Source organism: Calliphora vicina, chromosome 1 (genome assembly GCF_958450345.1).
Source record: "Calliphora vicina chromosome 1, idCalVici1.1, whole genome shotgun sequence".
NCBI classification, from domain to species: Eukaryota; Metazoa; Arthropoda; class Insecta; order Diptera; family Calliphoridae; genus Calliphora; species Calliphora vicina.
In genome coordinates this window covers 170126333-170139950 of record NC_088780.1, presented here as the reverse complement: position 1 = coordinate 170139950, position 13618 = coordinate 170126333, and the positions used below count along the sequence as shown (strand labels likewise).

Below are 13618 nucleotides of genomic sequence, written 5' to 3'. Positions count from 1 at the left end.
TAGCGCTTTGACATATTAAGTAATTTTTCTAAATTATTTACTTTAAATAATGATTCAAAAACACGAAAGAAAAACAATTTTCCAATTTTTATATGAAAAACACTGAAAAATTATTTAAAAATTGTTTTCCTTTCGTGTTTCTGAATCAGGCTCATAATCTAATTAAGAATTAAATTTTTCGTTTACGATTATCATAAAAATCGCAGAAAATAATTTGCATGGACTTTTTAGGAATAAAATTTTTTACTTAAATACGAGTTCGATTTTGGTACATTAATTGCGCTTAATTAATACACAATGTATAATCCAAGAGCTGATTCTTAGAAACATTTTCTCTAATGGGACTTTGAAAATTTGATCAATTTTTAAATATTGCCGACTTAAAATTACAATGGTAATATAGTGGTTAAGTGGAGACTTCTAGTACAGCGTGTTCATTCTAGAAGTGTATCTGCTAGAACATGCTGGAAATCGTAAGAAGAAGTCGCTATATAAATAATGATAAAGAGTTGCTGAACCAGTCAGTTGATCGTAAGCATTGCTTGAGTTCACATTTAATCGCGCGGATCCAGGGGGGTTATAAAAGGAAATTTCCCACCCAAAACCGAAAGGTTTCAATATAAAAAGGAAAGAGCAAAATAAATTTTAATTTATTTTCCCCACCTGTAAATTTCAAATAATTTTTATATGTATATGGGGGATTTCACGTCAAGTGAACCAACTTTTAAAATCGATGTCTTCCGATCGGGATGAAATTTCCACCAAGGTTAGACCTATTGAATAGTAATTCAGACACATTTTTTCAACAAGATCGGTCAAGAACTCTCTGAGATTTGACCTTTTGACCAAACATGTGATTTTTCTCATCCATGTAACTTATTACCTATTGTTCTTAGCAAAATGTGTCCCAAATAGTTTAGTTAGCTAATTCTTCAATCTTTCGAAAAAAATATTTAAAAAAAATAAAAATCACATGTTTGGCCAAAATGTCAAATTTTGACTCTAACTCCGAGAGTTCTTACTATTCAATAGGTCTAACCTTGGTGCAAATTTCATCCCGATCGGAAGACATAGATTTTAAAAGTTGGTTCACATGACGTGAAATCCCCCATATACTACATACAGTGGTCGACATAAGTCTACGTACCACAATTTTTGCCACTTTATTAGAGAAAACCCGGTAAATAAAAAAATAATAATGCAGTTTAGTTTGAAATCTATTTTTATTGCTATGCACCAAAAAAAGATGTTGTTGCAATGTAAACTTGCAAAATTATTCATAAAAAACAATAAAAAAAAACATTAACAAAAGTCTACATACGACCACAGCATGTCCTGGTTTTTTTTGAACGAAATATTGAATTTAATGAAAATTTGTCTTCGCTGAAAAATGTTTATTTAGTGTACAGATCGTATGTAGACTTTTGTCAACATATTTTTTTAATTTTATGTGATAACAGTTCAAATTAATTATAAATTTAGGTATATTTTTTTGTTATATTAATAAAAATGCATTTGAAATATAACTGCATCATTACTTTTACTTATTATGGTTTAGAAGTTCGCGAGTTCCGAAAATAATGGTTGTATGTAGACTTTTGTCGGTCACTGTAAGTAGAATATTGTTTATCATATTTAGTTACTAATATATCAACATTAAAGGCCTTATTCATAATCAATTTTTAAATTTAACATCGGATTACAAAACAGATTTTCTATAAAATTTAGTTTTATAAATTTAAAAATTGTTTATGAATATGGGGGTAAATGTATGAACATAATTTTAGCAGTAATATTTAGCAAAAATTCTTCTATGTTCCTCTGTCTAGCTGACCATCTTCTTTTGTTAGATAACAACAACTATGTATGTATTTAGATTTAATACGTTTCACAAAATTAATAGATATGTTTTGCAATATAATGGATAGACTTACCACCCGTACGTTATTTGTAAGTTGTTTATTTGTAATTTGTAATACGTTTTCTTTTTCTTTGCCTTTGCCTTTTTATTAAGTGTTTTATTTGATTTCTTCCCTTTTAGGCAGGCAGGCAGTGGTTTTATTTAATGTGCGTGTTTTGAATCCTTATAATTTTCTCTGCTTGATCTGATTTTGATTTTTTTATTCTTTGTCAACGAAATTTAATCCTTGGTTGTGATGAATGTAAAAATTAAATAAATACACAATTATATAGAAATCACTGTTATCAGCATTAAACTGTTTAATGTTTAATGGTTTGATACAAAATGTTTCAGATTGTTGTGTTTGGATTCTCGGCCTCAGTCGAGATGCTGTCTGTCGTTCTCTGTTGCTGATTTTGCTATCTGTTTGTTATTTTGGAACATGAATAAATGGAATTGAACAAATTTTGTTTATATGAATGTTTTGGAGGCTATACTGGCTGATAATGGATTATAATTGATACAACTACATATATTGTGTTAATTAACGACACAATCGCTTTTTGTTTGACATTGAAAAATGGCCATTCCATAAACAAAACGTAATATCGCCAGTTGATGTAGTATTTAGTAAACAATCCTAATCATTGAATTCAGTGCATATTTTTCTGGAGCGAATAGATTCTACTAAATATTAAACTAATGCATTTGTAAACAAGTAACATCCCAGTAAACATTATTTGCGGACTTATTTGATGTCAGAATTTTCCGAACTAATTCTGACACTAGACAGAATAGTGTGCAAATTTGTTTCAGACTTTTCTGCATATTTTCTGGAATATACTAAGAAAATTATGCTACAAGTCTGTACATTCTAAGAGGGAACATTTTGTTTCGTTTATTTTATCAGCAACCGTGCAAAACCCAGTTAGTTTTTTTTTAAATTCTGATCCTAACACATGGCAAATACTTACCGTAAAAGACGTAATCACTAAATAATTAGAATAATTTAAAAATAAAAAAACACACATTTTTGTGTAGAAGAGAACGTAATTAAACGAACATTAAACGTTGTTTGTAATGAAAACCATTCGACATTGAGAGAAAGTTGTATTAGATCATGGTTGCATTTTTTGACATACTGATTAATTTTCATTTTATTTTCTCTTTGTAAAGTCTTATCGTCTAAAGTCACCTTAACACATTGACTGCCAAGGCACTTTCAGCAAATAAGATGCTGGGGGCCACAGCATTTTCTTTGTGTAATCTCTTCGAAAACGTCGATATTGGAATTTAGGCTACTGTCAGTAATATTTACTGCTTAGAAACAGATTCTTTTTATAAATAAGAGGGTCTTACGAAATGGCGAAAATGATTTTTTATGGGATACTGAGCGAGAAAAAATACTAAGTACCAGCACTATTGTCTGATATGGCGAGAGAGATTAAATGTCGTGTCGGACATATGTGTCCGACGTGGCGTAAACCGCATAGTGCAGTGTCACACATATGTGTCCGACATGGCAGTCAATGTGTTAAAGAGTAATTGCAGTCAATATCAAGTTGGGTATGTAAGTATGTGTCTTATTTAAGATGGTTTAATTTATAAAAGCTTTAAAATATTCCGGTATTTTTATAAATTGGTAAGTAAATGTATGACTTAAAACATTGCCTGCATAAAAACATACACATCTGCTCAAAATAATAGATACACCAAAATTTATTTTTTAAAAACGAAAAAAATAATGGTATATTGTAAAATTATAAAAAAAATTCAGTCGATTTTTATTTATAGTTAAAAGGAGAGTAAAAAACAAAAACAAAATATTTCATAATTAATAATAAATATTATAAAGTAAATTAAATTTCTTAAATTTCGAAAAATTTGGTGCTCATAATAATAGATACATTTTTAAAAATTCTTATTAAACAAAAGCTAATAAATTTTATCTTAAAAAAATTAGTTTATTATTAAAGTAAAGCATAATATGTTTTTGGGAATCATATTAAAAGACCAAGTGAATTCAGCACCTGGCTATGTCTTAAATATGATATTCTTATTTTTTCTATCAATTATAATTCATATGACCTTCCCTTCTAATAAAAAAAGCGGGAAAAAGCCGTTGGCTTTTTAAAACTTCTCTCGTCCAACGTTTAATTATTATTAATATTATTATTTTGTTTTAATAAAATATTATTTTCTGTTGCGCCTGTTGTGTTGGCAGATTTGACGGAATTAAAAATTTGAGTAAATTAAGGAAATCCTGTCAAGCTTAGATTTTCATCAAATTGAAATTTCTGTCCTTGCTTTAAGCGCAAACAAGTTGTTGTTGAAACGATAAAATCATCACATAAATTCACATTGAAATAAAAAAAGGAAATCTATCTACCTAAAGGCATTTACATATAAATAAATAATAAACGTGTGAGTGTTTGAATACATGGTATTCATATTGCTCTCCCTCGTAGGTTTTTCTTTTTAAATATAAAAGATACATATCACAAAATTCGTAAAACGGAAAACAAAGTTTTTCATCTTTTTCATAAAAATGTTTTTCTTTTTCGTTTTTTTTTTGACTTGTCAGCATTTAAAGTTTTCTTAACAAAACAATTTTGGTTTTTTTTTTCAAAATTATAAAATAAAAAAGTAAAAATAGCTATAATAAGATTCGAATCGATTTTAGACTGAAAAGTAAAATGAGAGACAAATAAAATATAAAATAATCTTTACACGATTTAAATGTCTCTTTGTATTTGTAGCATGTTTTTCTTCGTCATGTCGTGTCGTGTCCTGTCCTGTACTATTTAGTTCTGTTCTGCTCTGTTTTGTAGTGCCTTGTGTTGTCTTACCTTGTCTCTTACGTATTATAAAGTGTTCTTATTTTTGCCTTAAACAGTATTATATACTTTATATTTTTGTACTCGCACAAAATGGTCGAAAAATTGTCTTATGTACATTAGAGCTGCTCTTAAAAAATGTATTCGCTTTGGATGTGTCTCAATTTCGTCTTTAGTAGCTGTAAAATTTGAGGCCAATCGGAAACGGAAACCCGTGCAGGAAAACTTTTTATGATTTCTTAAAAAATGCTGCTAAACGGATAGTCCGATTTTTTATTAATTTGGATTTAAAACACGAAGGGGCGGATCCTAAAGACACCAAATTCTAATACCTCGGGTATATGAAAAATTTAAATGATGCCAAACTTTTGTTTTCGATCCGATTTTAAATAGTTTAATATACGTACATATGTAGAATCTGTTAACAAAATATTATTTAAATATCAAACTTTTTTTTAATCAAAAAGTACCAGTGTTTACCCGTTTATACAACATACAATCAATTTCCGGCACGGTATTTCGTTATACGATTGGCTTCAAATTTTGTGTAGTTTTTTTATTTTTCGGGGCAGGTCTAATGTACATTGTGTATGTAAATGAAAATAAAGACAAGAATAAGAATATGAACCAAGATACAATTGCAAAATAGCGATGCATTACAATTTCTACTGAGCTTTTTATGACATAAAATAATAACAACAACAAACAAATAACCAACAAACATCTTACGAAAAGGGCAAAAGGTATTTCATGAGTTCATGGTTGCTACTACAAACTCAAATGCACACACACACATACACAAATACAGTGTCGATCAAAATAATAGCAGTACAGAAGCTTAAACAATTATGCCCCAATTCTGACGAATTTTCTTCTTTTCATATTTGAGTTATTCACCCCTATCTCGAATCAACATTTCACATGAAATATGTTCCCTTTTCCTATTTCTCGTTCATCAACTTTGTTCACGTGAAAAAAATCCCCATGTTGTGAAATTTTTAGATGGAATTTTGTAAACAATAAACAGCTGTTACGAACAAAATCAACTATTGTGAATTAAAAGTTTAGGGGAATATCACGATAGCAATTTTCTCTTCGAGGGAAATGGATATTTCATGGGAACATAAATTTCATATGTTTTTCACGATAGGGGTCATTACTTTTGAATTCTATAAAACAATAATGGTTGTTATCTAGGATTATAGCACTTAATAACGTAAAATATTTGATTCAGTAAAATATTGTGGACGTTTTTAAATATCAAAACAGTTTTTAAAACGAAAACAATTTTGTAGTCTTCTAGAGTAGTTTTTCTTTTGTTGGTTTTGTTTCAAAAACGGAAATTCTTCGAGTTGAAGAAAAACAATTTCATAAAAACATTATTTCCAAACAGTTAAAATGTATAAATTTAATGAAAAAAGTAGAACAAAAGTATATAAATTTAAAAAAAAAAATATCTTGGCAATATAACATGATAATAACGTAGATCATACACCCCTATCGTGAAAAACATGTGAAATTTATGTTCCCATGAAATATCCATTTCCCCCGATGGGAAAATTGCTATCGTGATATTCCCCTAAACTTTTCATTCACAATAGTTGATTTTGTTTGTAACAGCTGTTTATTGTTTACAAAATTCCATCTAAAAATTTCACAACATGGGGAATTTTTTCACATGAACAAAGTTTATGAACGAAAAATGGGAAATGTGAACATATTTCATGTGAAATATTGATTCGCGATAGGGGTGATAGACACAAACCACGTAACCCAGACGATTAAAATATATTGTCTTACTGAATCGTAACTTCGACTAGTTTTCTTCCTCAGACAAGACGAAACAATTGTCGAACAGAATTGAGGTATTAATGTAATTTTAAAAAATATAATGCAAAAATTGTTAATTGTTCTCCATTTCTTCTACAAGTAAAAAGTTTTCAAAGCCTTTTTTTAAATTTATATTGGCAATTCACAATGTATCCCTCCTATCATGTCATATTATCATAATGTCCTAGATATTAAAAAATAGTATTAAAAGAACTTTGGTAAATTCACAAGGTTTATTATTATGTCATATTGTCATAATGTATTAATATTTTACAATGGTTTTTATTGCTTTTCAAGCTAAAAATATCCTAAACTAATACTACTCTGTATGCTATATTTATTGTGTTATCGTAACCAGCCAGAAGAAACATGCGCCGAATGCCTAAGAGTCGGTTAAGCCGAGCCGCCGAGTCGTGATATATTAGGACATTATGACAATATGACTGATAAGAGACCTTGTGAATTGACAAATTGTGTTCCAGTGAAAATATAAATCGTATTAAATCACAACACACTGTTTCGAATATTCCATACGATGGTTCAAAATGACCTTCATTTGACCTTTAGTCGAATCTTGTGACAACAAAACCTCATATACGGGAAGTTTTGTTTTACTTCTTCAATTTGAAAAAAAGTGCCGCTGAAGCACACGGTACGGTTCAGAAGTGGTAATTTTTACACTGAAGACAAGACCAAGAATTGCACGCAGAGAAAAAATATAATTGGGCATGGTTACTGTAACCATTTATATAGTGTTACAAGTTTTTTAACTATATTATAGTCACAGTAACCATTTACATGATTGTGGTAACCATAATATGGTTAACTTACGATTCACATGATTGTCTCAACCATATATGTGGTTACAGTAAACATATATATGTTTGTGGCAACCATATTTATGATGAATAATTTTATCATAATATGTTGTTCTCAGATTATGATAAGCCTTAAGCCGAGAGCACCATAATATGATAAGTCCTTCATCATATAAATGGTTGTCACAAACATATATATGTTTACTGTAACCATATATATGGTTGAGACAATCATGTGAATCGTAAGTTAACCATATTATGGTTACCACAATCATGTAAATGGTTACTGTGACTATAATATAGTTAAAAAACTTGTAACAATATTGAAATGGTTACAGTAACCATGCCCAACTATATATTTTCTCTGCGTGTGGAGGCATTACTCCATTAAGATTGTTGTTAAACTCAACAAGAGCCTTGCAAACTCATTAGGAGCTACTGTAGCAGCAATTTCAAAACGTTTGTGAGCAGCAGGATTCATTAAAATGCAGGGAATTTGGGCACCATACGAATTGAAGCTGAGAAATTATGCTTGAACGCTATAAAAGAAATCATTTTTGCACCGAATCATTACTTGTGACACAAGACAGCTGTTGTTTAAATGCTATTATTTTGACCGCAGCTGTATATACAACACAATACATACACCACTTTTACTACTTGCATGAACGTGTGAATGTGAATGAATGAGTGAATAAAACTAGAATGGGATGAAATTTATAAATTTTGAATGGCTTTTATGTCGGTCGACTGGTTGGTTGGTTATATTATTCTTCAGTAGGGTAGAGGTGGCAGGCAGTCAGTGTTAGTGATGAGGGTCCCAGAATTGTATGGTCGTTCATACGTTGTACTATGTTGTCAGAGCTTCAGCTAGCTCGTTCATTCAATCACTCGCGCATGCAACACAAAGAAACGGAATCATGATGATATTGCGGTTGCTAGGTAATGCTGCAGTGAACAACTGAATTATTCACGAAGTATGAACTAAAAACCAAAAAGAGACCCTACATCCGTACAACGTTCATAGATAGTATGTGCAAAATGTGCCATAAAGGCAAGTAGTAGAAGTGCTTCATACAAAATTATGTAAAAGAATACCTGGATAAAAAAATATATAAATAAATATAAATTATTAAGCAGAAAGAAAAAGAGAATTAATTGAAGCGAATTGAAGATGATAAACATAATAAGGTAGAAGAATTTTCATTTACATACCAGCAGACATAAAAAATATTTATGTATATGTATATGCCTACATGTACATATGTATGTTTGTGCTATGTGTACATTAGGGGAACGACTTTTTTGGAAAATATAAAATTTATTCTATTCATACCACATCGTATGGTTCGAAACTTCCCGAATTTACCACTTTCAAGTTTTGTAAATACAGATTTGATTAAATAAGGAAATGCAAATGATGCTTGTTAATTCAAATTGATAATTTAAGTACTGCAAGATCATATGCACTTAATATGAACCTCCTTAATATACATATGTGTTACCATTTAATTTGCCACCAAAATACATTTAGGGACTTGGTGTCAACACTTAAAATACTGTTTATTTGTCTGCAGCTATGTATGGAATTGTGTGGGTTTACCTGTAAAATTGTTAAATACTCTATTTCACATTTGACTTTTAAATTTTTATTTGAATTTTATTAAAGACTGTGCAAACATCTTTACCATAAATGCATACTATGTATTTTATGGTTTAAATAAAAATTTTATAAATTAAGTTCACATTCGTGTGGCCGTGTAGCTGTGCTGTCGTTAAAATAATCGTCTCCATATAAACGTGTGCATTTTATTTTTGACAGATTGAAGTTGGTAGCCTGCTGTCTTGAATGTGTTTAATGCATGAAACGTTTTTTTTTAGAAATTTTACAATAAAAAATAAATTGCGACCGAATCCGAATATTCAATCGGAATCTAATAAAACTATTCATGTAATGGATTTTCGTACATTTCAGAAAAATAATCAAATTCAAAATTTTGAAATGAGTATAAAAATTGCAAAACAATTTTATAAAAATGAACTTACAAGTTTTTCTTTTAAATTTTTCTTAAAGATGTTTAAAATTCATAACAACTAGCTACAAAAATTACTAATTATAAATTTTTTAAACGATATAAACGAGCACTCTACTACAGGCAATGGCCGAAAATAGTGATTTGTTTTATAAAAATTCAAAATATATCATATTATAAAAAATTTCACATTGAGTTTTTAAAATTTCTTTACAAATTATTATAAATGTTTATTGGAAAACATCTCCCATTTAATTGTTAGAAGCAAAAGAACGAGCGAACTTGTTGTGTGATGAACAGGGCAACCAAAAATATGCAATATCATATTTTTTGCTGTGCGTCGTATATGACTTAGTTATTTATCCGCTTCAGACAATTTTAAGAATTTTGGGATCGATTTGTTAGTGCATATTTTAGTATATTTTGCGATTTATAGCATATTTTTGCATATTTAACTCATTTAACTGCATATTTTTGTTGCATATTTTATTTTTTTCATCATTTTGTTTTCTTAATGTAATTTTATTTTGCATTGTAATTCTTTATTTCAATATTTTACTATTTTGTTACGGTCCAATGTTAATTGGCCTAACTACTTAATGAAAAAATGAGACTTATCGACTTATCTTTATTGAATTTTCGTTGACTTAAAAGAGCTTATTTTTCATATATTTGAATTAAATTTAAAAAAATATACATCAAAATTTAACAAATAGTTAAAATTATGTAAAAAAATGAAAAGAAAATTTTAAAATTGTATGTTATTATTTGCAACATCTTAAGTAAATCAAACTTAAGTTTGCTAGAGACAGTTATGGTTGGGTATTAACAGTTTACCAATATGAATATTTAAACAACTATTCAACAAATGTTCTGATTATTAAGATCCATCGAAAACCTCGCATTGAAATCATAAATAGATTTACTCAAATTTTTAACGAATAAGTTAAGAAAGACGAAACAATGGATGAGTAAGGAAGAACATAGGAAATGTCACGGTATTTTGAGTTTTAATTGACGCAGTCTTAAACAAATCAGAACAAATCATTCCACTATTGTAAGGTTTTTTGATAATTCTATTTAATTTAGAAGCCGATTTTATTTAGATGTTGAACTACATACATGATGAATGCTACAAAATCAATTGCAATTTTTTACCAACAAATTACACACGCTCTAAATAGAGTTTTTCAAAATTATTCAAATGATGAAAAAGTGGATTTTTATGCTTTATGTAGAATTTCGAGAAATTTATCCGGAACATCCTCTCCCTACTGATCCCATAAACATTGGGGCACATTGATTGAGAAATTTAAATATTATGCCACTTATTACTAAAAAAAAATTATAAGTATTAGGCTGTTTAAAAGATGAGACAAATCAATTGATAAATATTGTCTAAGAAACTCTACGGAAATCGAAAACAAGGATTTAGTTTGAAAACTTAAGTAATTATTTGATAAATATAATAAAATGAATTGAATCAAACTATTTGTCTGTATGGCCGAAGTCACTAAAATCGAAATGTAATCCTATAATAACCAATTTTAATTTATGAGCTCAATATTCTATTTACTTCTTATATATTTTTTTAATAAAACTTTGAAATCAAACAATAACCAAATATTTTTAAGTGCATATTTTTCGTTTTTAAGTGCATATTTTATGCGCATAAAACACTTTTTTAGAGCTTATTTTTGGTTGCCCTGGTGATGAATAATGAAACTTATGTACTGACAGAATTTTCACAACTTCCGGGTCAAGATTTTTATGTAGCTGATGGACTATGTAATGTTCAAGAACAATACCGGATAAAAAAAAAAAAATTTCCCCAGGAATTTCTTGTGTTGCTACAACTGACATTTGCAATTGTAGCAAAAGAAGCCAATCACTTGTGACATCAGGCATGATAAACACAGAAATACACGTCAAGTGACCCAACTTTTAAAATCGATGTCTTTAACATTTTGGCCAAACACTTGTTTTTTCTCATCCATGTAACTTATTACCTATTGTTCTTAGCAAAATGTGTCCCAAATTGTTTAGAAAGCTATTTCTTCAATCTTTCGAAAAGAAATATTAAAAAAAAAATAAAAAATGTTTAATATTTTTATCCGAAATCAAAAACTTTTTTGACGTTTTTTTTAAAATGGGCCCTTTTTTTCCTAAAATAAAGTTTAGATATTTTACTTGAAGACCTATTTGGTCGCTTAGTGGGATACGAGTGGGATATATAGCAAAATAAATGTTTTGTAACTCAACATATACAATATTTGTCTCAAAAGATTGGGTCTATTCCTTTAAGACCTATTTGGTCGCTTAGTGGGATGCGAGTGGGATAGTATCAAAATAAATGTTCTAACACAAACATTTAAAAAAAGAGTCAAGTTTTTGATTTTGTCGAAAAAAAATATTGAAATTTTATAACGGAGTGTGATTGCTTTCATATTCTGGACCGATTTGGCATTATGTCACTATGGAAAAATTTACAAGAATGTAAATTTTGTACCACAGGAAGCAAATCCACCCAACTGTCCACAACTTCGGCCTGTGGAAAAGTATTGGGCTCTTGTAAAAAAGATAATTAAAGAACACAGGAAAGGTATTTCAGGGCATGCCCGATTTCAAGCGTAAGTGGACCACCTCGTCCACCTCGGTAACGGAAACAACTATAAAATCTTTAATGTGAGCATTTCCGGAAATAGTGGATAAATTTATAAATACCGAGAAATATGACAAAATTTAAATTTTTAATTAATTTGTACAATATTTGAACAAATTTACGTATTTTTAGGAATTTTTATATTAAACGGTTTAAGTTTTATTTAACTAAATACAAGTTAAAGTTTTCTTTGGCTCTAAAATTTCATTCAATGACCAAAACAATATTTTTTTTTTGTAAACTTGTGTGTTTTATATTTTATTTCAATGTTTTGTGGTTATTGGGTACAAATATTATGAATGCATGCTTGTATTTAACATATTCAAGTTAGAAATGGGAGTTGTATATATGGAGCCAACAATTGCAAACCAATGCAATTCCGGTCATGCGATTTAGGTCACACGACTGTGCGTGGAATCTTTGAAACTATTTTTTTTAATACATAAGTATACATACATATGTACATACATACATATGTACTTAATGTTCTTTTTTTTTATTTATTGATGTACATTATGGTGGCCCCGTTTATGAAAGTTTATTTTTTTTAAAGATACCATTTTTCAAAAGGATAAAAAGGTCCTATTTAAAGGTTTTGTGATTTTTCATATTTCTTGCAAAGGAAACATGTAAAATATTGGTATCACGTGAATGGTTTTTAATGCTATATCAGATTTTTTGTGTAATTTTTGGTAATTTAGGTTGTTTTTTTTTTTTTAAATGACATACAATTATTTAAAGTAATTAATTATGCAGTTTAAATTAATATGTCACAAACCTCATATAAATTCACCAAAAAAGGGTGTTTTTCTGTTTTTAGAAATCTAGTTCGAATTTTATTTGAATTTTTCAAAACTTATTTTCTTTGCGATCTGATATTTTCTCCGCATCTGTAGTACAAAAGTGCATAAATGTCCAACGACGCAAAAATATATATGTAAATTGGAGTCGGCCAAGTAATTAGACATCAGGGAAAATTAATATTTAAAAGGGTGGCATTCTCTTGTAGTCAATGCAGAACTTTATTTTATTTGAATTTTTAAATGTCGCACGAGACATCTAAACATGTGATAATGCAGAGTAAAAACTTACACTTATTTGCAATCTTATGGATTCTTTTTTGACTCTTTGTACCCTCAGAACGATTTTAGATATCAAAAGTCAATGCATACTGTCTCTATTTAAGAACTTGTATCGAGAAAAACGTGCATTATAAATATTCAAACGAGAAAAGTGGCCCGCCCTTGAGTGACTTTGGGTTATGAATAAATGATAAATTTCTTTATATTACATATTTAAATTTGATTGTTTCCCTATGAAAATATGATGAAATGCCCATATTAATAAGCTCTCCATTGTTATATAGAACAAACATTTCAATTTAATTAAAATACTTGCAACATTTGTGATTATGATTATCAAGAAGCAAATTGATTTCGAAAAATTCAAATAAAATTCGAACTAGATGCAATTTCAAAAAACAGAAAAACCCGTTTCGTTGATATGATTCGTTGAGGTTTATAACGTATTAATTTAAA

The 13618-nt window shown here is 28.9% G+C and overlaps 1 protein-coding gene across 12 annotated transcripts in view; it reads right to left on the bottom strand.

Annotated features, from left to right (window-relative positions):
* The window catches only part of jus (julius seizure), a 50651-nt gene extending 48341 nt beyond the window's left edge, over nt 1-2310 (bottom strand). For 5 of the 12 annotated variants that reach the window (XM_065498168.1, XM_065498170.1, XM_065498173.1 and 2 more), the window contains exon 1: nt 1935-2309. The gene's annotated coding sequence lies outside the window, so the exon portion shown is untranslated. Of the gene's footprint in view, nt 1-1934 lie in introns of all 12 variants that reach the window. The other 7 variants (XM_065498172.1, XM_065498174.1, XM_065498176.1 and 4 more) reach the window with 5 other exon arrangements.
* Between the last annotated feature and the right edge of the window lie 11308 nt (nt 2311-13618).